Raw genomic sequence first — 17,269 nt, forward strand, 5'->3', positions numbered from 1 at the left:
CCCCTTTGGACAAAAGATCTTGCACTTACTGGTCTATAAGAAACTCATCTTGAGAAGAAAAACACCAGCGGACAGGGTCTGAAACCTTGTACTGGCGCCCCGTAGAACTCTATGTGAAACCCTCTGACAGTTTCTAGCACCCAAGGGTCTGAGGTGATCTCTGCGCACTTGTGAAAGAACAAGGAGATTCTCCCCCCCAACCGAACTGGGGATATTAAAGCAGTGCTTAATGTTGTACCAACCCGAGTTGTTGTGGGCTCCTCCCCGGCCTCAGTTGTTCTTTCCTCTGCCACCCCGGGAGCGGTAGAAAGTCCCTTGGCGGCCATCCTGCCATCCATGGTTTCTTTTGGCCTGGGCTCTGTTAGGGCCTTGACTCGACTGGCAGCCGGAGCAGCGACCCCTGCCTCTTCCGGCCCCGCCAAAAACCTTCCCTGGGAAAATCTTCTTCATAGAAGCCTGCGCCTTATCTAGGGCCGAGAACGTAGCAACAAATATCTCTAACTCTTTGCCGAAAGATCGCCGAAGAGGGAGCCTTGAGCTATCGGACCAGCTCCTGAAGAAGAGAGTTCCCCAGCTTAAGATCAATTTTTAGCAGCAGGGAATGGCGGCACTCGGCCGAGAGGGCGCAGTTAGCGTTGCCAAGCAGGCACATCGCCTGCTGCGCCCACCCCGCCACCTTATCCGCGTCGAGGGGCTGACCAGAATCTCAGGACCACTTCCCCAGCACGATGACCTTGGTCAGCGGCCCCACCACATCCGAGAGCTTGTCTTGGAAGCTCTCCATGATCTATCGAACCCCTTTTTGGGATCCTTCATATATTTTGAGAAAAAGTACACAATTTAGGATCAATTTCGGGGGTAAGAGTGATTCTGTTGGGAAGGGACGGCCTAGGACATTCCTACCGAAGTCGGGCCCTAACCTCCTTGTTGAGGGGGCTGCCTGATCTTATCGGCGACACAGTCGGCCACCTTCTTGTCTGGGAACCATTCTGTGGACCTGGGCCTGAATATGCATTGGGGGTCAAACATGTCTGACGAAGGGCCCTCCCCCTCCCCCATGGAGGAGGCTGAAGACTGTGGGCGCCATGACCTGTCAGGCTCCTGGAACCCGTCTGAAGAATCCTCATCATCCTCACATTCCCCCTCACCCACCTCGAGGAACCCCTCCTCGGGGTCTAAATCCTCTGAGACATCGTCACCAGTAACTCTGGGTAACTCGTCCTCCCAGTAGAGTGCATCACGTAGTGTGCACGCACTCTTCTGGAAGGCTTCCGCCAAGCGACTGAAGCCCTCGAGGTACCCCGTGTCACGCTTAGGTGCCTTGCGCGGGTGAACAGGAAGCACGTCGCTAGGCCCGGCTCCCCCGTCCCCCAGTGCCCGCCGGTGTCCTGGGAAACAGTCACTCACAGGCTGTGACACACAGGAGCCAGAGACCGGCGAAAATATGCAAGGTGAAAATGGGCTAAGCCTGTCAAACTTACCGCTTGCGGCGGTGTCAGGCGAGGGGGAGAGGGAGTCAAGGCACGAGCGGGAGGCCGCTCTGAACCTTCAGCGCCACCCGTTCACAAGTGGCGCTGTGGAGCGAGGAGATGCGGAGGAGGTGCAAAACAGCACCACCTAGCGCACCCGCGCCGAATGCAAACCAACGCACTCGGGCAGAAGCCTACTGCGCTGAAAAAGAGAACAAGAGAACCCGCTGCTGATAGAGCGCGCAGGTCACCCGGCCATACAGACAGCCAGATTATAACGCACTTGGGCCCATGTTATGCGTTCACATTACCCAATTTACAGGCCAGGTGATTTTACACGCTATTATCAGTCTTGTGGGTGTGTCTCCTGTGACACTTCTAACATGATACCTGACTTACCACAGGTATTTACTCCTCCAAATGGACCAGGAGCACGAGAATAGGTGATAGGGTTTCAATCTACAACACTTTATTTATTCAATCAACATTTGAATGTTTTAGAATGACCACAGACACTTTAGGTATTTCAAGGGTTTTTATGTAAGTTAATTTAAAGAGACAGAATTATGAGACAGATGCTGATAAGGACATCAGTAAGCAATATCAAGAAGATGAAGTAGCTATGCAAAAATGCTAACACCATTTATGGGATACCAGAGTTTCTAAGGGTAGGGTAACAGGGAACATGCTATTCAATTTAGACTTAAACTAGGGACGACAAGTTCAAACCACACAAATCAGTGAATTTATATAGCCTACGAGTAATGCAGCCCTACTCCTATTCTGTCTAGCTAAAGTTTTATTGCAATTTCTAAAGTTCACCATGCATTAATAATTCAAGGAAAACACTTCTAATATCTCCTAAGGGAAGGGAAAAATAGGAACATACTATAAAACAGTTTGCAAATGCATCAGATGAAAGATCAGAGCAAAATCAGGTGCATAGAGGCTTTATTAAGAGCAAAGGAAAGGGATAGAATGACGGACACCTACAGGTAATATTTACCTAGGCAAGAATGAAGACTAACTCTGGCCACGGGTCAGTTTCGGGAAGGACGAGGACAAGGACCCTCAAGGAAATTAGGATACCAGTAGGTGAGCAGGTTGCAACTCACGGAAAACCAGGACAGGATACCCCTCAGGTTCTGGGTCAGGACTGGGCTCACGAAAAGGGCACGACCAACCCCCACAGCTCCGGATGCAACGCCTGCGTTACCCCCTCACTGCACGGAATCCGCCAATAACCCCGATTGGGTTTTCGAACCCCAGTTAAAGTGCTTCGCCAGCACTTAAGACTATTTCCACTCCTTTGAGTTTGTGGAAAATTCGGACAGAGGGCTCCGCAGCTCTCTGTATCAATCACCTATAGAGTCGTGGGGTCAGTGACAGGTCTGCTACTCGGACAAGTCGGACGATTTCTCCCTAACTGACTAGGCTAGTTATACTCTTCTGGGGTTCCCAGACCACCCACAAATGTTGCAATATTAGGGTCTCAACTTGTGATTGGTCAGGAGAAATGGTTAGGTCACCTTTACCTCCCCAAATTCTGCGTTCTCATAATTAATATTCATATTTAATACCCGCCCTCCTGTGTACAGGTTCCCAGGCATAGGAATATAGAAAAACAATGGTTTACTACATCAATTGATACAATGTTGCAAGTTCTCAAGGTAAAGGTCCACATCTAGGTAGGTTTCCCATGCGCATCTTGCTTCAGGAGCCAGCTGGCTGAGATTTGCTTCTGCGCAATAGGGATTTTCCCTTGTCACGTGTTGGGGTCGGACCGAGATTCAAGATGGAGTCGGACTCCAATACCCAGGCCAATGCATGCGTGGTACATGAAAAGTAAGCGAAAACAAATTAATATCACAGCAAAACAGAACACACTGTACACCATGTTTTCCTACACTGCACCCCCTTACTGTATAATATCTATAGCGTTTAATGATTAGTGCAACAATAGACAGTAATGCGAAGTTGTATCGGCAAGCGCATAGCATGGTTAGAACAAGCTGGCAGGTCAGCTATACTGCGCATGAGCGGACTTTTCCCTCCAAATCTGCGAGTGCGTCACGTCACATGGGTATGACCGACGCATGCGCAGACTGAATTTCTGCAAAGCGGCCATTTTTAGAATGCAAGCGGTGTTACTATTAGTAAACACATAGGCAAGCGTCTCTGGGACACCCGCGTGTACTGGGAAAGTGGATTATTAATGACAAACAAAATGGTTTAGTTTTATTACAAGTGTACTCGAGGTTCATACATAGAGCTTGTTGCGTTAGGCACAAACTTCCACTCCATCAATCCCCTCTTTGATGATATTTACTATCATCACTACTAATGGAAACAGATGCCAACTTCATTTTACATCTCACTCATTTCAATGTCCACAAACTTATTATTATGCCGTTTGTCTGCAATTTTATTTGGGTGGGATTCTCTTGCTTTTTTATAGATCTGACTCCTTAATTCTTCTAATTGCAGTTCATCCGCATTTCGCCTCACCCCCCTCTTATTTACAGTGTACCCTTTTCTGCATTTCTGGCATTTACAGCAAATTATTATAATGAACACAATCAAACTTATTCCAGCTATTGGCATCAGTACTTTACCTACTAGACTACGGCCTACATTAGTAAACCAACTACCTACAGACGAGAGACCATCAGTTAGTCTCTTCCAGGCACTGTCAACCTCCAATGGTTTGAGTTCTCTTTCCAAATTAGTTATATTTTGCACATATTTTTTAATTTCCACACTTTTGTCTGGAATGTAAGTGCAACAATGTTGCGCCCTCAGCATTCTACAGACTCCGCCCTCTTTTGCCAATAAGGTATCAAGAGCAAGACGATTTTGTAAAACCATTGATCTGATCGCAACCATTTCAGTATTGACCAGCAGGAATCCAGCAGCAGTGTCAGTTGATAACCGATCCACTACTGTAGACAATTTGCAGATACGATGAGTATTCAGAACTACCCCCATTCCAGGTATCAGTGCACTAAAAATATCACCTATAATTTCTCCTACACTCTCACGCTTGCTACGCACTAAGCCATTAATGTCTTCATTGCTTCCAGCAGCGTTATTCACATGGTATATTTTCGGGAAGACAATGCCAAAGTAGCAGCTTCCATACCAGTGATCCGGCAATTTGAAATAAGCCTTGTTCCCGCATATATAATAAATTCCGGGAAACACAGGTTCTGACCCATTTTTAAAACCCCAACCTCCAATTACCTTGTAATTATGTTCGCATTCGCTGGAACCGATGAATACATTGTTATAATAACTAGTCTTTTCTCTATGAAGACAAAGTTTCCCCTTTCGTTCAAAATCCAACAACATCGTAGGATTCGCATCGCCATTTGAGGTGCCTTCCATGTTTTCAGCCCATTTAGGGGTTTTCTGTTTCTCATCATTAGCCTTTCTTTGGAAACTCTCCCTTCTCTTTTCTGCCATTTTTAAAAACATCTTTTCCTGCTCTTGCAATGAGCAAGTCAAATTTTCTCTTCGAGCTTCATGTAAGTCTATGTCACCTATAGTCAGGAAGTATTCTCCCATGTACCTAGTTACCTCGCTTTTAGTATGCACAACGTTTAGGTTCCCTCGAACAGGTAGCTCAGAAAAAATCACGTCAGTGTTTGAATAGTAGTACTGTAATGTGCTTCTATAAAACAAGCTTGCTAATATACTACAGGAAATCCCATAAGTCAAGGGCAAATGGTGATAAGTCACGCCCTCAGCTACGGAAGTAGGTAGCTTCATACAGACATAACAATCTTCTATTTCCATAGCTTCTACATAATGCACTAAAAGATTTGCAAAGACATTTAGATGTGATCTATTTCTCATGTGGTGAAAATGTAGTTCATCCTCATCTGGTGCTTCTAAGTCATGTCGTGTTTGTCTTAGGCTAACAGAGTTGTCAAGTCTTTCTACACTCCGTGGTGTCTCTTCAGTATTTACAACTACTGGATCTGGGTTCATTGGTTTAGTAGGGTACAGGTTAAGGTCTTTGCTTATCATAAAAGGTAAAATGACTGTTAGTCCTATCCAAATTACTATAACTATTGCTACACTGCATAGGCATATTTTACAGCAAGTTTTGCAACAATTCCCTATTGATCTCCCATTTACACTCGAATCAGACATTTTGGTTTCAGGGACGTTTTAACCCCTCTTTGTTTAGGGTCAAGAGGATAACACAGTATCACCTTTCAGGGTGGGTCGTCTACCTCAGAGCTGTGATCCTCAACAGAATTGTGATCACTGCGGTCACTTTCTTCAGGGTCGTCAACTTCTTCCAACACCAAATAGGTCCATTCAGGACTTCGATAGTTCTTGTTGGCTTTCTTGAACCTGATACTGCGTCTATTTTGTTGAGCCTCGTCTTTTTGTCTTTCACTTGCAGCCTTTTTTCTGTCTTCTAATTTTTCTTCTACAGTTTTTAGTCTTAATTGCAGTCTCTTTATATATCTTGGTTTCGCCTGTTTTCTAGGCCTCTTAGTGGTCGAGGATACTTGGCCGCTCTCGTGAATTCCCCTGTTTTCACTTTGGTGTGGCACTATTGTGTTGGCAACGTCTTTTTCCTCTCCTGTCTGACTAGGTCCAGGTCTTTCATCAGTTTCTTCTGCCTGGTTTCTAAACTGGCCTTGTTCAGGTATGGTCTGTATTTGATCTTGATCTTCAACCAGCTTAAGCTCTGGTTCCTGAACACGTTCGTCTGTTCCTATCTGTTCCTGTTCATGCACTGCTTCCCCTTGATTTTCTTCCGCATGAACTTCAACTTTAACTACTATCTGTCCCTTTCCAGCTTCTGGAGTCTCTGGAGGAGTGTCGATGACTTGGTCTGTCCCTACTTGGCCTATTTCCTGATCAGGTTTGATGTGAGTCTCGTTAACCTGAACTGCTTCTTCTTGTCCTGTCTCACCCTCACTATCCCACTCTCTATCTAAGTAGGAATATTTTCTGGTTCTTATTGGATCAAGAATCAGGTCATCTGCTGGATACCACTCGTCTTGGCTGGTGCCGGGTTGTATCACTTCAGCTAGGTCTGGACCCTCATCTGGAGTCTCTTCAGCTATATCACCCTCAGCTTCAGCCGTCTCCTCCTGGGCTACCTTCTTAGTATGGCTGGCATGAATCCACTTCGGTACTCCAGCACACTTTACAGCTGTGGTAGTCACAAGGATCACTTGCCTCTTTTTCCCCCACTTTGGTCCAAGGCAATTCTTCGGGTGTGTTTCTTCAACACTACCCAATCTCCAGGTCTGATTTTATGGACTGGAGTGGTTGGCCATTCATCAGCAGTCTCTCCAATCTGGTGAGAGATAGAACGCACTTGGTCACCCAGCTGCCTGCAGTATTCTAGCACCAAATCATCAGAAATACTCAGCAGTTTGTGTCCAGGTACCCATGCCTGTCGCATCACTCTTCCCATTAGTACCTCATGGGGACTCAGGCCTGTTTTCCTGTTCGGGATGCTCCTTAATCCCATCAAGACAAGTGGCAAGGCTTCTATCCAGTTCAATTTAGTGGTGTCACACATCTTTGCCAATCTTGATTTAATAGTGCCATTTATTTGCTCCACTATTCCAGAAGCCTCTGGATGATATGCACAATGTAGTTTAGGCTCAATTTTGAATGCTGCATAGAGTTCTTTCAGGACATCCCCAGTAAAATGCCCACCTTGGTCTGTTTCAATAGTCTCTGGGAAACCAAATCTAGGGATCAGCTCTCTGAGTAACAACTTTGCCACAGTAATGGCATCATTCCTTTTGGCTGGGTAAGCTTCCACCCATCTTGAGAATAGGCAAACTATCACTAGGACATATCTGTATCCTCTACACATAGGCAATTGTATAAAATCTGCCTGTAATCTGACAAAGGGGCCTTCTGCCCTTCCAATGGTGCTCTGTTCTACCACAGTCCTCTTTCCTGCATTGAACTGTTGATACACCAGGCACCTCTGGCAGTGCTTTTCCGCGATATTCCTGAATTTCGAATTGTAGAACACTTTATCAAACACACAGCACATTCCATCTCTTCCAACGTGATTGTCTCCATGAATCATCCGAACCATTGGACCAGCCATACAGTCTGGCAACACAGGCACACCATCTCTACTCCCTATGATACCATTCCTGCGTCTGAGTTGACATTCCTGAGTCACCCATCTTAGTTTTTCCTCCTCGGATGCAGCCTGTTGCAACTCTCTTAGTTCCGTCCATGAAGATACATTCTCAAACATCATAAGTTGGCAGCTGTTTCCGCCCCATAATTGGATTTTTAGGGACATTTTGTAGCGTGCACAGTACTGCGCAATTTGGTCATCATACCTGTTTCCAGCTGCCACATCATCCTTTCCAGATTGGTGAGCAGCACATTTGACCACTGCCAATTCTTGGGGTAATTGGATTGCTTCCAATAGTGTTTGCACCACCTTTCCATTTCTGATGGGGGTACCTGAGGAAGTCATGAATTCTCTTTGCAGCCATAGTTGGCCGAAGTCATGCACAACCCCATATCCGTATTGGCTGTCAGTATACACTGTTACTCGTTTGCCCTTCCCATGTTTGCAAGCTCTGGCCAATGCTATGAGCTCGGCTACTTGGGCAGATTTGACTTCACTCAAATAGGATGCCTCTATGGTTGTTTCCAGAGTGACTACAGCATAGGCAGCACTCAGTCCACCATCCTCATGCCTCAGGCAAGAGCCATCCACAAACATCACCATGTCAGCACTGATAAGGGCCAATTCTTTTATGTCAGGGCGAGGTTTAGTACTAAACTCAGTCAGATCAATGCAATTATGTTCGAATTCACCTTCCTCTCCAGTATCTTGGGCAAGGGGCAATAGTGTTGCCGGATTCAAGATGTTACATCTTGAAATTATCACGTTTTCTGCACCAATAAGAATTCTCTCATACTTAGTCAGCCGACTAGGAGTGAGATACTGATTCTTGGTTCGGGTTAACAGTATCACAACTGAATGAGGAACATAAACCGTTACAGGATGTCCCATGACAATGTTCTCACTTTGTTCCAGACTGGTGCATGTAGCAGCTACTGCTTTCAGGCACCCCGGAAGCCCAGCAGCCACTGGGTCCAGTGTGGCTGAAAAGTAGGCCACAGGAGGTCTAGTCAGACCATGCTCTTGGGTCAAGACTGAAAGTGCACAATTGTCTCGTGTATCACAGAATAACTCAAAGTTCTTGGAATAGTCAGGCATTCCCAATGCAGGAGCAGAGCACAGACAGTTTCGCAATTTTACCCAGGCAGTCATGCTTTCATCATCCCAAGTGACTGGATCGTCTGCCCCTTTCTTTGTCATTTTTATCAGAGGTTTGGCAAGTACCGCAAATCCCACAATCCACTGTCTGCAATAACCCACAACTCCGAGGAACATTCTAAAGTCCCTCTGAGTTCTGGGCAGTTCCATATCCCGTATTATCCTGATTCTCTCTGAGGTGACTCCTCGGATACCTTTCTCGATCTGGTGTCCGAGATACTTTACTGAATTCTGACAGAACTGCAATTTGTCAGGAGATACTTTGTGTCCACCTTTGCCCAGGTGATTCAGCAAAGCAACTGTATCAGTAACACAGTCGCTTTGAGTTTTAAACGCCACCAATAGGTGGTCTATGTACTGGACCAGGACAGACTTCTTTGGCAGTACCAATGATTCAAGACATCTTTTTAAGATCTGATTAAAGATGGAGGGGCTCTCTGTGTACCCTTGGGGGACACAATTCCAGACATAGATATGACTGTCAAACTCAAAAGAGAAAAGAAACTTGCTTTCTGGATGCAATGGGATGGAGAAGAATGCATGACATAAGTCTATGACAGAAAACCACTCCGCATTCAGGGAATCTGATACAAGATCACAGCAGGGTTTGGCACAATGGGACAACAAGGTACAACAATCTGGTTTACCTTTCGCAAGTCCTGCACTACCCTGTACTTTCCACTAGGCTTTTTAATTCCAATTATGGGTGAGTTACAAGGACTGCTCAACACCTCTTCAATTATGTTTGCTTCTAACAATCTGTTTATTTCAGTTGCAACCCCAGCTTTCACTTCTGCACTCATTTTATATTGTTTTGTTTTGGGTAGGTAGCATTAGGTTTGATGGCTATTCTGACTGGATCCACATTTGCCATTAACCCTACATCTTTCCCGGTGAAATCCCATACTTCTGGTATCACCCTTTGCTGGAGTTCTTCCGGTAAATCAAGAATTGTTATGGGCTTTGCTTCGGCATTAGGCCTTAACAGCATTAGCTTGTACAGGCCATCCTCATCTCGGTCTGAAACTCAACACCTCTTGGCGTACAAAAGATGGTGCAATTCATTTTGCACAATAAATCACGTCCCAGTAAATTTACAGGACTGGAATCGCAAACCACGAACCTGTGCATTTCTTTGAAATTTCCTATAGAAATTTCCATAGGCTCAGTTACAGGAGTGCTAATTATCTGGTTCGATACGCCTACTACTTGGATTGCTTCTCCCGAGAGGGGTAGGTTAGGAACATCCGCTGTTCTCACAGTCGAACGGGTAGCACCAGTGTCCAACAGAAAGGTGACATCTTTTCCTTCAACCTTTCCTTCAATGTATGGCCCTGACTGGTCTACCGGTAGGGATGCACCAAGCACGCACTCCCCTTCCTCCCCTCTCAGGCCCTGTCAGTATTGTTCATCACAGAGGAATGTATCATTCAATAAGAACTGTGAGGTTGCCTGATTTCTCTCGATCTGTCCTTCCCACACTTCAGCCCTCTCATTCTGTGGGACCTGATTCTTATAATTAGGTCTAGGAGCTCTAGGTAAAGGAAGTAGATTTACCTGTTGCTGATTCTTTCGTGGCCCCTCTTTCTGCACCTGTGGATTTAAACCATTTATTGGGGCGTTACCAGCTTGCAAGTGGGGACACTCGTCTCTCCAATGCCCTATCTGCCCACACCCGTGACAGGGGAATTTCTTTTTAGCCTCTTCTTTACTCATCTTAACTCGAGGCTTCCCTTCCCCACCCGAGTTATTGTTTGGAGCATTGCTATTCATTTTAATCAACTGTTTTTCTTGTTGCTCAGCCAATTTTACCTGTGCCCACATCACTTTCTCCTTCAGGGCCTTTTTCTTGTTCTCCATTTCATCCTCACAGTATTTAGCGTACTTGAGGACATCATCTATAGGCTTTCCCTGCCAACAGATTTTATTATCTCTAATCCACTGGGATATTTCTGGTTTTAGCCCTAGCACGAATCGGTAAATAAAATGAGTCATGTCTTTCATTTCAATATTATCGATTCCACTGTAGGTCTTGAATACCTGCAATAGTCTCTCATAATATGAATGGACTGTTTCATTGTGGTCCTGGGTGGTTCTATCTATTCGGGTCCAATCAGTTTCCTTTGCTGGCACCTTTTTCTTCAGAAATTGTATGACTTGGTCATACTTTCTCATCACATCTGCAGACGGGGCTCCAGTATGTGGGTCCCTTGGGAATTCCTCACTAGGCCAATTAATCTCTATTTTGCAATCGGTCCATAAATCTACTGGAACTACAATGTCAAAGAATCCATCTAGATCTTTCAACAGGCACTTCTGGACATTCACAAATCGCTCTACCTGCCTATACCATTCTACGGGCTTCTCCCTTAGCTTCGGGAAATCATTGGTGAATGACACAATGTCATGTCGAGACCATGGGACATGTACATATTTTCCTCCTGGCACTTCTCTCATGGGACACAGTTTTTCTGCTTGACCGACTTCTTTTAGCACAAACTCAGAAGTTTGGGACTTTGTCCTACTCTCTTCCTTTTTCTTAGCCCACCTAGTTTTCCATTTGTCCAGATCACCCCATTTCTGCAACACACTCAGCAACTCCTTTATCTGTGTTCTTTTTCCAGACACATTCATATTTTCTAAATCCTTGTCTGAGAATTCTGCCCTGTACGGTTTCTTTAAGACTTTGGATCGACTCACATCAATTCCCATGTCTGCAGCCGCATCCATTAGTTTTTCATGGAGTACTCTAGTGTTTTGGGTAAGGTTCTTACTGATAAAGAGCAGCTCTTCTTCGCTAAGGGTGTTTAGCCTATCTAACCCCACATTCCCTGCCGTTAGTTCCTCTATTTCTATCCTTAATCGGAAAATGGCCAAAGGTTTGGACACAGAAGGTTCTTGACTTACTTCCTTAGTCCATCTATCTAGTTCCTCCGGAGTCACCACCGTTGCACTCCGAATTCCTGACGTAGTTTCTATGAGGACTTCCTTGGCTTTGGTCTGACTCCCTGACCTAAACCCACTGGAACTAGGCTCTCTTATAGGCAGATCCATTAGAGAGACTACGGACTCACACTCGCTTGCCTAGTCATCGATCACAAGTGGTTCTTTTTGTGGGGGAACTGACATTGGAGTAAGGATCGGAGCTTTAGGACTAGTCTGCCTATCCCCATAAAGGGGTATAGCAGGACCAATGGTTACAGGTATCGTCAGAGCATCCGGGCTGGGATGTATCTGAGCTATCGTTTGAATCAGTTCATTCCGTTGTTTAATCAGAGCATCTCTCTCTCTTTCTTGCAGGACCCTCTCTGATGAGTTATCATGCAAGACTTGAGGAACTAAAGGAGGTTAAATACTCGGAGCGGTGGGAACAGCTGACCCAGGTCTATCCTCACCGAAAGGTCGATAATTTGGGACTGCTGTACTAGGTCTGCAAAAGTCATCACTATTGCTAGATTTAATGCAGACACCAGCTAGGTCTGTCTCACTCGCCCTCCTACTCCTACTCTGTTGGCAAAAAGGATTTTTCGAACTTAAGGATCCTGAAGCTTCGGCATAAGGTGGCGGATTTTTCATTAACAAATCCTCCAGATATTCATCCTCCGAGTCCCCCATGGCAATTAAATGTCGACTCTTCTCTGTCTTCTTCCCACCTGTTTGCTCAGTTACCCCAAACATTGGAAACAGTCCTTCAACCATCATATTCTGTCTCCAACGTCTCATCTTCTGTTCCTTGGTCTCCTTGAGTAATTTAGGATACCATTTTGTCACTCCCTTCTCCATTCGGGGCCTGTCTCGTTCTAGAGCCTCAATCTCCCACTCCTCTAGTGCTTCATACTGTGTCAGTCTAGGTCGGGGGTGTAATTCATCCATTCGGGTTCTCAGATTAAACAAGATTCTACCATTGAAGGTACCATCGAGGGCAAAAGCTAGGACGCCATCCTCTTCTGTGTATCTGACCCAATTCTCTAACCACACACAGGTATGGTACCCTTTTTCAAACATCATGTATGAGGCGGGAGTATTAGGAGGTCGGATGATTACCCCTTCCCTAGTTCGAATGGGCTTATCCTTTTTGAAATAGTTCTTTATCTTTTCAGCAAATGACATTTTTCTCTTGACTCCGTACATATTGTGAGGTCTGCCTCTTCTCATCAGTTCCCTATGACACCCTAAATTTCTGGGATCAGGCAAAAATTCAGGATACCACATACACCTTTCGACACAATCTACAAGCTCGGTTTGGAAAATTTTGTTTACTTTTGTGCTTCCTATGCAAATACGTCTTTCAGTTCCCGTCAACCAATCAGCACAGCGATTTCAAAACCTGTTGACCAATGGATGCGCGGCCCCTTCGTGAAACGCGGTCTCACTCTGCGGCGCTCACCCCTCCCTTACAATTCTATCTTCGCCTTGTATTCGCTGGCTCCTCCAATACCAGCGCGGCACGGAGTGACGTCAGCGCAGTCTTGCGACCGACTCCCTCCTTCACAAGGTAACGGAAACTTTGAATTTTTCCTAAAGAACGCATACAAATTTTAGCTAACAAAGTAAAACGACTGCCACTATGCCAAAGGGTCCTAGAAAGAAAAAGAGTTTTTCTCTTACTGCAAGTAAACCACTTCTGTCTACTTTTCATTCACACCGGATAGATCCCTTCCGCCCATCCTTTTCACACAAGCAAACAGAGAACCTGCTAGTCCTTTGACTAATCCACTTCTTTCCGGGATATATACCAAGTCAAATTTTCACCAATGCTCTCCTTTGCTGCCACACAAGCTCCAAAACGCTATTACTCCTGCCGCCGGTGACCCTTACTAGGTGATATCACAACGGGAGTTTCACCACGGTCCTGATAGCTGACATTCACACTTTCAGATAATTTTGAAAAAGAAGTAAACCCTGATTAGCGCTTCCAGTTCTGCCTAACCATGCACTAATCTCTCCCTTTGCCAGTGACTTTACAGCCAAGTGGATTCTACTCACCACCTGCTATTTCTGTTCCCCGGGGATCCCCACAACATAAAACATTTACTCACAATTGGTTAGTAAAATTTCAAAAACGCATGCAATATGCCAAACTTATTCTATGACATTCATATAAACCAATAACCATTTATAGCAGCATATAATAATATTTAGCAGCACATTTTATTTTTCACGGTTCAATAGTAACTCTCCTATCTACCTATCCTAACTAGTCCTAACCATCTTCTTGCTACCAGAAAACTGATAGAGCGCGCAGGTCACCCGGCCATACAGACAGCCAGATTATAACGCACTTGGGCCCATGTTATGGGTTCACAATACCCAATTTACAGGCCAGGTGATTTTACACGCTACTATCAGTCTTGTGGGTGTATCTCCTGTGACACTTCTAACACGATACCTGACTTACCACAGGTATTTACTCCTCCAAATGGACCAGGAGCACGAGAATAGGTGATAGGGTTTCAATCTACAACACTTTATTTATTCAATCAACATTTGAATGTTTTAGAATGACCACAGACACTTTAGGTATTTCAAGGGTTTTTATGTAAGTTAATTTAAAGAGACAGAATTATGAGACAGATGCTGATAAGGACATCAGTAAGCAATATCAAGAAGATGAAGTAGCTATGCAAAAATGCTAACACCATTTATGGGATACCAGAGTTTCTAAGGGTAGGGTAACAGGGAACATGCTATTCAATTTAGACTTAAACTAGGGACGACAAGTTCAAACCACACAAATCAGTGAATTTATATAGCCTACGAGTAATGCAGCCCTACTCCTATTCTGTCTAGCTAAAGTTTTATTGCAATTTCTAAAGTTCACCATGCATTAATAATTCAAGGAAAACACTTCTAATATCTCCTAAGGGAAGGGAAAAATAGGAACATACTATAAAACAGTTTGCAAATGCATCAGATGAAAGATCAGAGCAAAATCAGGTGCATAGAGGCTTTATTAAGAGCAAAGGAAAGGGATAGAATGACGGACACCTACAGGTAATATTTACCTAGGCAAGAATGAAGACTAACCCTGGCCACGGGTCAGTTTCGGGAAGGACGAGGACAAGGACCCTCAAGGAAATTAGGATACCAGTAGGTGAGCAGGTTGCAGCTCACGGAAAACCAGGACAGGATACCCCTCAGGTTCTGGGTCAGGACTGGGCTCACCAAAAGGGCACGACCAACCCCCACAGCTCCGGATGCAACGCCTGCGTTACCCCCTCACTGCACGGAATCCGCCAATAACCCCGATTGGGTTTTCGAACCCCAGTTAAAGTGCTTCGCCAGCACTTAAGACTATTTCCACTCCTTTGAGTTTGTGGAAAATTCGGACAGAGGGCTCCGCAGCTCTCTGTATCAATCACCTATAGAGTCGTGGGGTCAGTGACAGGTCTGCTACTCGGACAAGTCGGACGATTTCTCCCTAACTGACTAGGCTAGTTATACTCTTCTGGGGTTCCCAGACCACCCACAAATGTTGCAATATTAGGGTCTCAACTTGTGATTGGTCAGGAGAAATGGTTAGGTCACCTTTACCTCCCCAAATTCTGCGTTCCCATAATTAATATTCATATTTAATACCCGCCCTCCTGTGTACAGGTTCCCAGGCACAGGAATATAGAAAAACAATGGTTTACTACATCAATTGATACAATGTTGCAAGTTCTCAAGGTAAAGGTCCACATCTAGGTAGGTTTCCCATGCGCATCTTGCTTCAGGAGCCAGCTGGCTGAGATTTGCTTCTGCGCAATAGGGATTTTCCCTTGTCACGTGTTGGGGTCGGACCGAGATTCAAGATGGAGTCGGACTCCAATACCCAGGCCAATGCATGCGTGGTACATGAAAAGTAAGCGAAAACAAATTAATATCACAGCAAAACAGAACACACTGTACACCATGTTTTCCTACACTGCACCCCCTTACTGTATAATATCTATAGCGTTTAATGATTAGTGCAACAATAGACAGAAATGCGAAGTTGTATCGGCAAGCGCATAGCATGGTTAGAACAAGCTGGCAGGTCAGCTATACTGCGCATGAGCGGACTTTTCCCTCCAAATCTGCGAGTGCGTCACGTCACATGGGTATGACCGACGCATGCGCAGACTGAATTTCTGCAAAGCGGCCATTTTTAGAATGCAAGCGGTGTTACTATTAGTAAACACATAGGCAAGCGTCTCTGGGACACCCGCGTGTACTGGGAAAGTGGATTATCAATGACGAACAAAATGGTTTAGTTTTATTACAAGTGTACTCGAGGTTCATACATAGAGCTTGTTGCGTTAGGCGCAAACTTCCACTCCATCACTGCTAGGGAACGCTTGAAAAGCAGAACAGGCAAAAAAGGCAATAAACCACAACCACACCGATCAAATACAGCCCATCAAGACAAATCCCCAAACTATCAGGAAAGAAGTGAAGGGACTTAACTGACGGGCCAGCAGTGAAGAAAGAGAAGAGACTAGGGCAACGGCAGCTGTATATGGATAGGGTGACCAGACGTCCCCGTTTTCCCAGGACGGTCCCCGTTTTTGGAGAAGTGTCCCCGTGTCCCGACACTTTTCTCCAAGTGACTCAAATGTCCCCGTTTTCAACCAGTGTCCCAGGTAAACACAGAAATGTCCCTGTTTTTCATTGTTCAGGTAGAGCATGCGCGCGCATGCTCTCTCTTTGCACTGGCATTTGCTAGCCTATCATGTTTTATTGATTCTTGGCAAATATATGCTGTAGTCCTTAAAAGTGTAAATGTAATAAGAAGTACTAATGCTGCTGTGTAAAGGAGAGGGGTGCTAATAAAAGACCTCAGATTTGTTGTCTGTAATGCTTCATCTCGGTCTGTGGAGGGAGCTGTCGTTGTTGTCCCTTTTCTATGTCTATGACAGCTGTCAAATAATCCTACTTTTATGTCGATGGTTACTGCAAACCGTAGTCCTACTTCTATGTCTATGACCTGTCCCCGTTTTTTGTTAGGGCGAGCAGACCTAAAAGCAGGCCGAGCCTGCTTTGTCTGCGAAGACAACTGTTGTCGGCGTGTTAGAAGGAATCTGAGACGGAGCTCAAGCACGAGCGTCGCGGTCTCAGATTCCTCCTCGGGGCCGCGCACAGCACCACACACGCATGCGCATACACAGAGACACACACCACACTCACGCATGCGCACATACACAGCCATACACAGGCACACACTGCATACACACACGCAGACCCACACGCACACACACAGACACATTCGAACAGACACACGCGCGTACACCCCCCTCCCCTCCCCTCCCCTCCCACTCACCGGGCTCTTTCGGGCTGGTCGGGCACTCACCGGGCTGTTGCTGGGCATCGGGCTCCTCTCTGCGGCAGTCTCCTCACGGCACCAGGGGACAGGACTTCACTTCCGGGGCTCCCTCCAGCACCTGGGAGCCCTGCAACACTCTGGCTGTTGGCAGTCCCGGGACTCTCCTCAACTCATGGGAGCCCCGGGCTGCGGAGAGGCCATCTTCACTTCTTCCTCGGT

Source organism: Lissotriton vulgaris, chromosome 2_1 (assembly GCF_964263255.1).
Source record: "Lissotriton vulgaris chromosome 2_1, aLisVul1.2, whole genome shotgun sequence".
Classification (NCBI taxonomy): Eukaryota; Metazoa; Chordata; class Amphibia; order Caudata; family Salamandridae; genus Lissotriton; species Lissotriton vulgaris.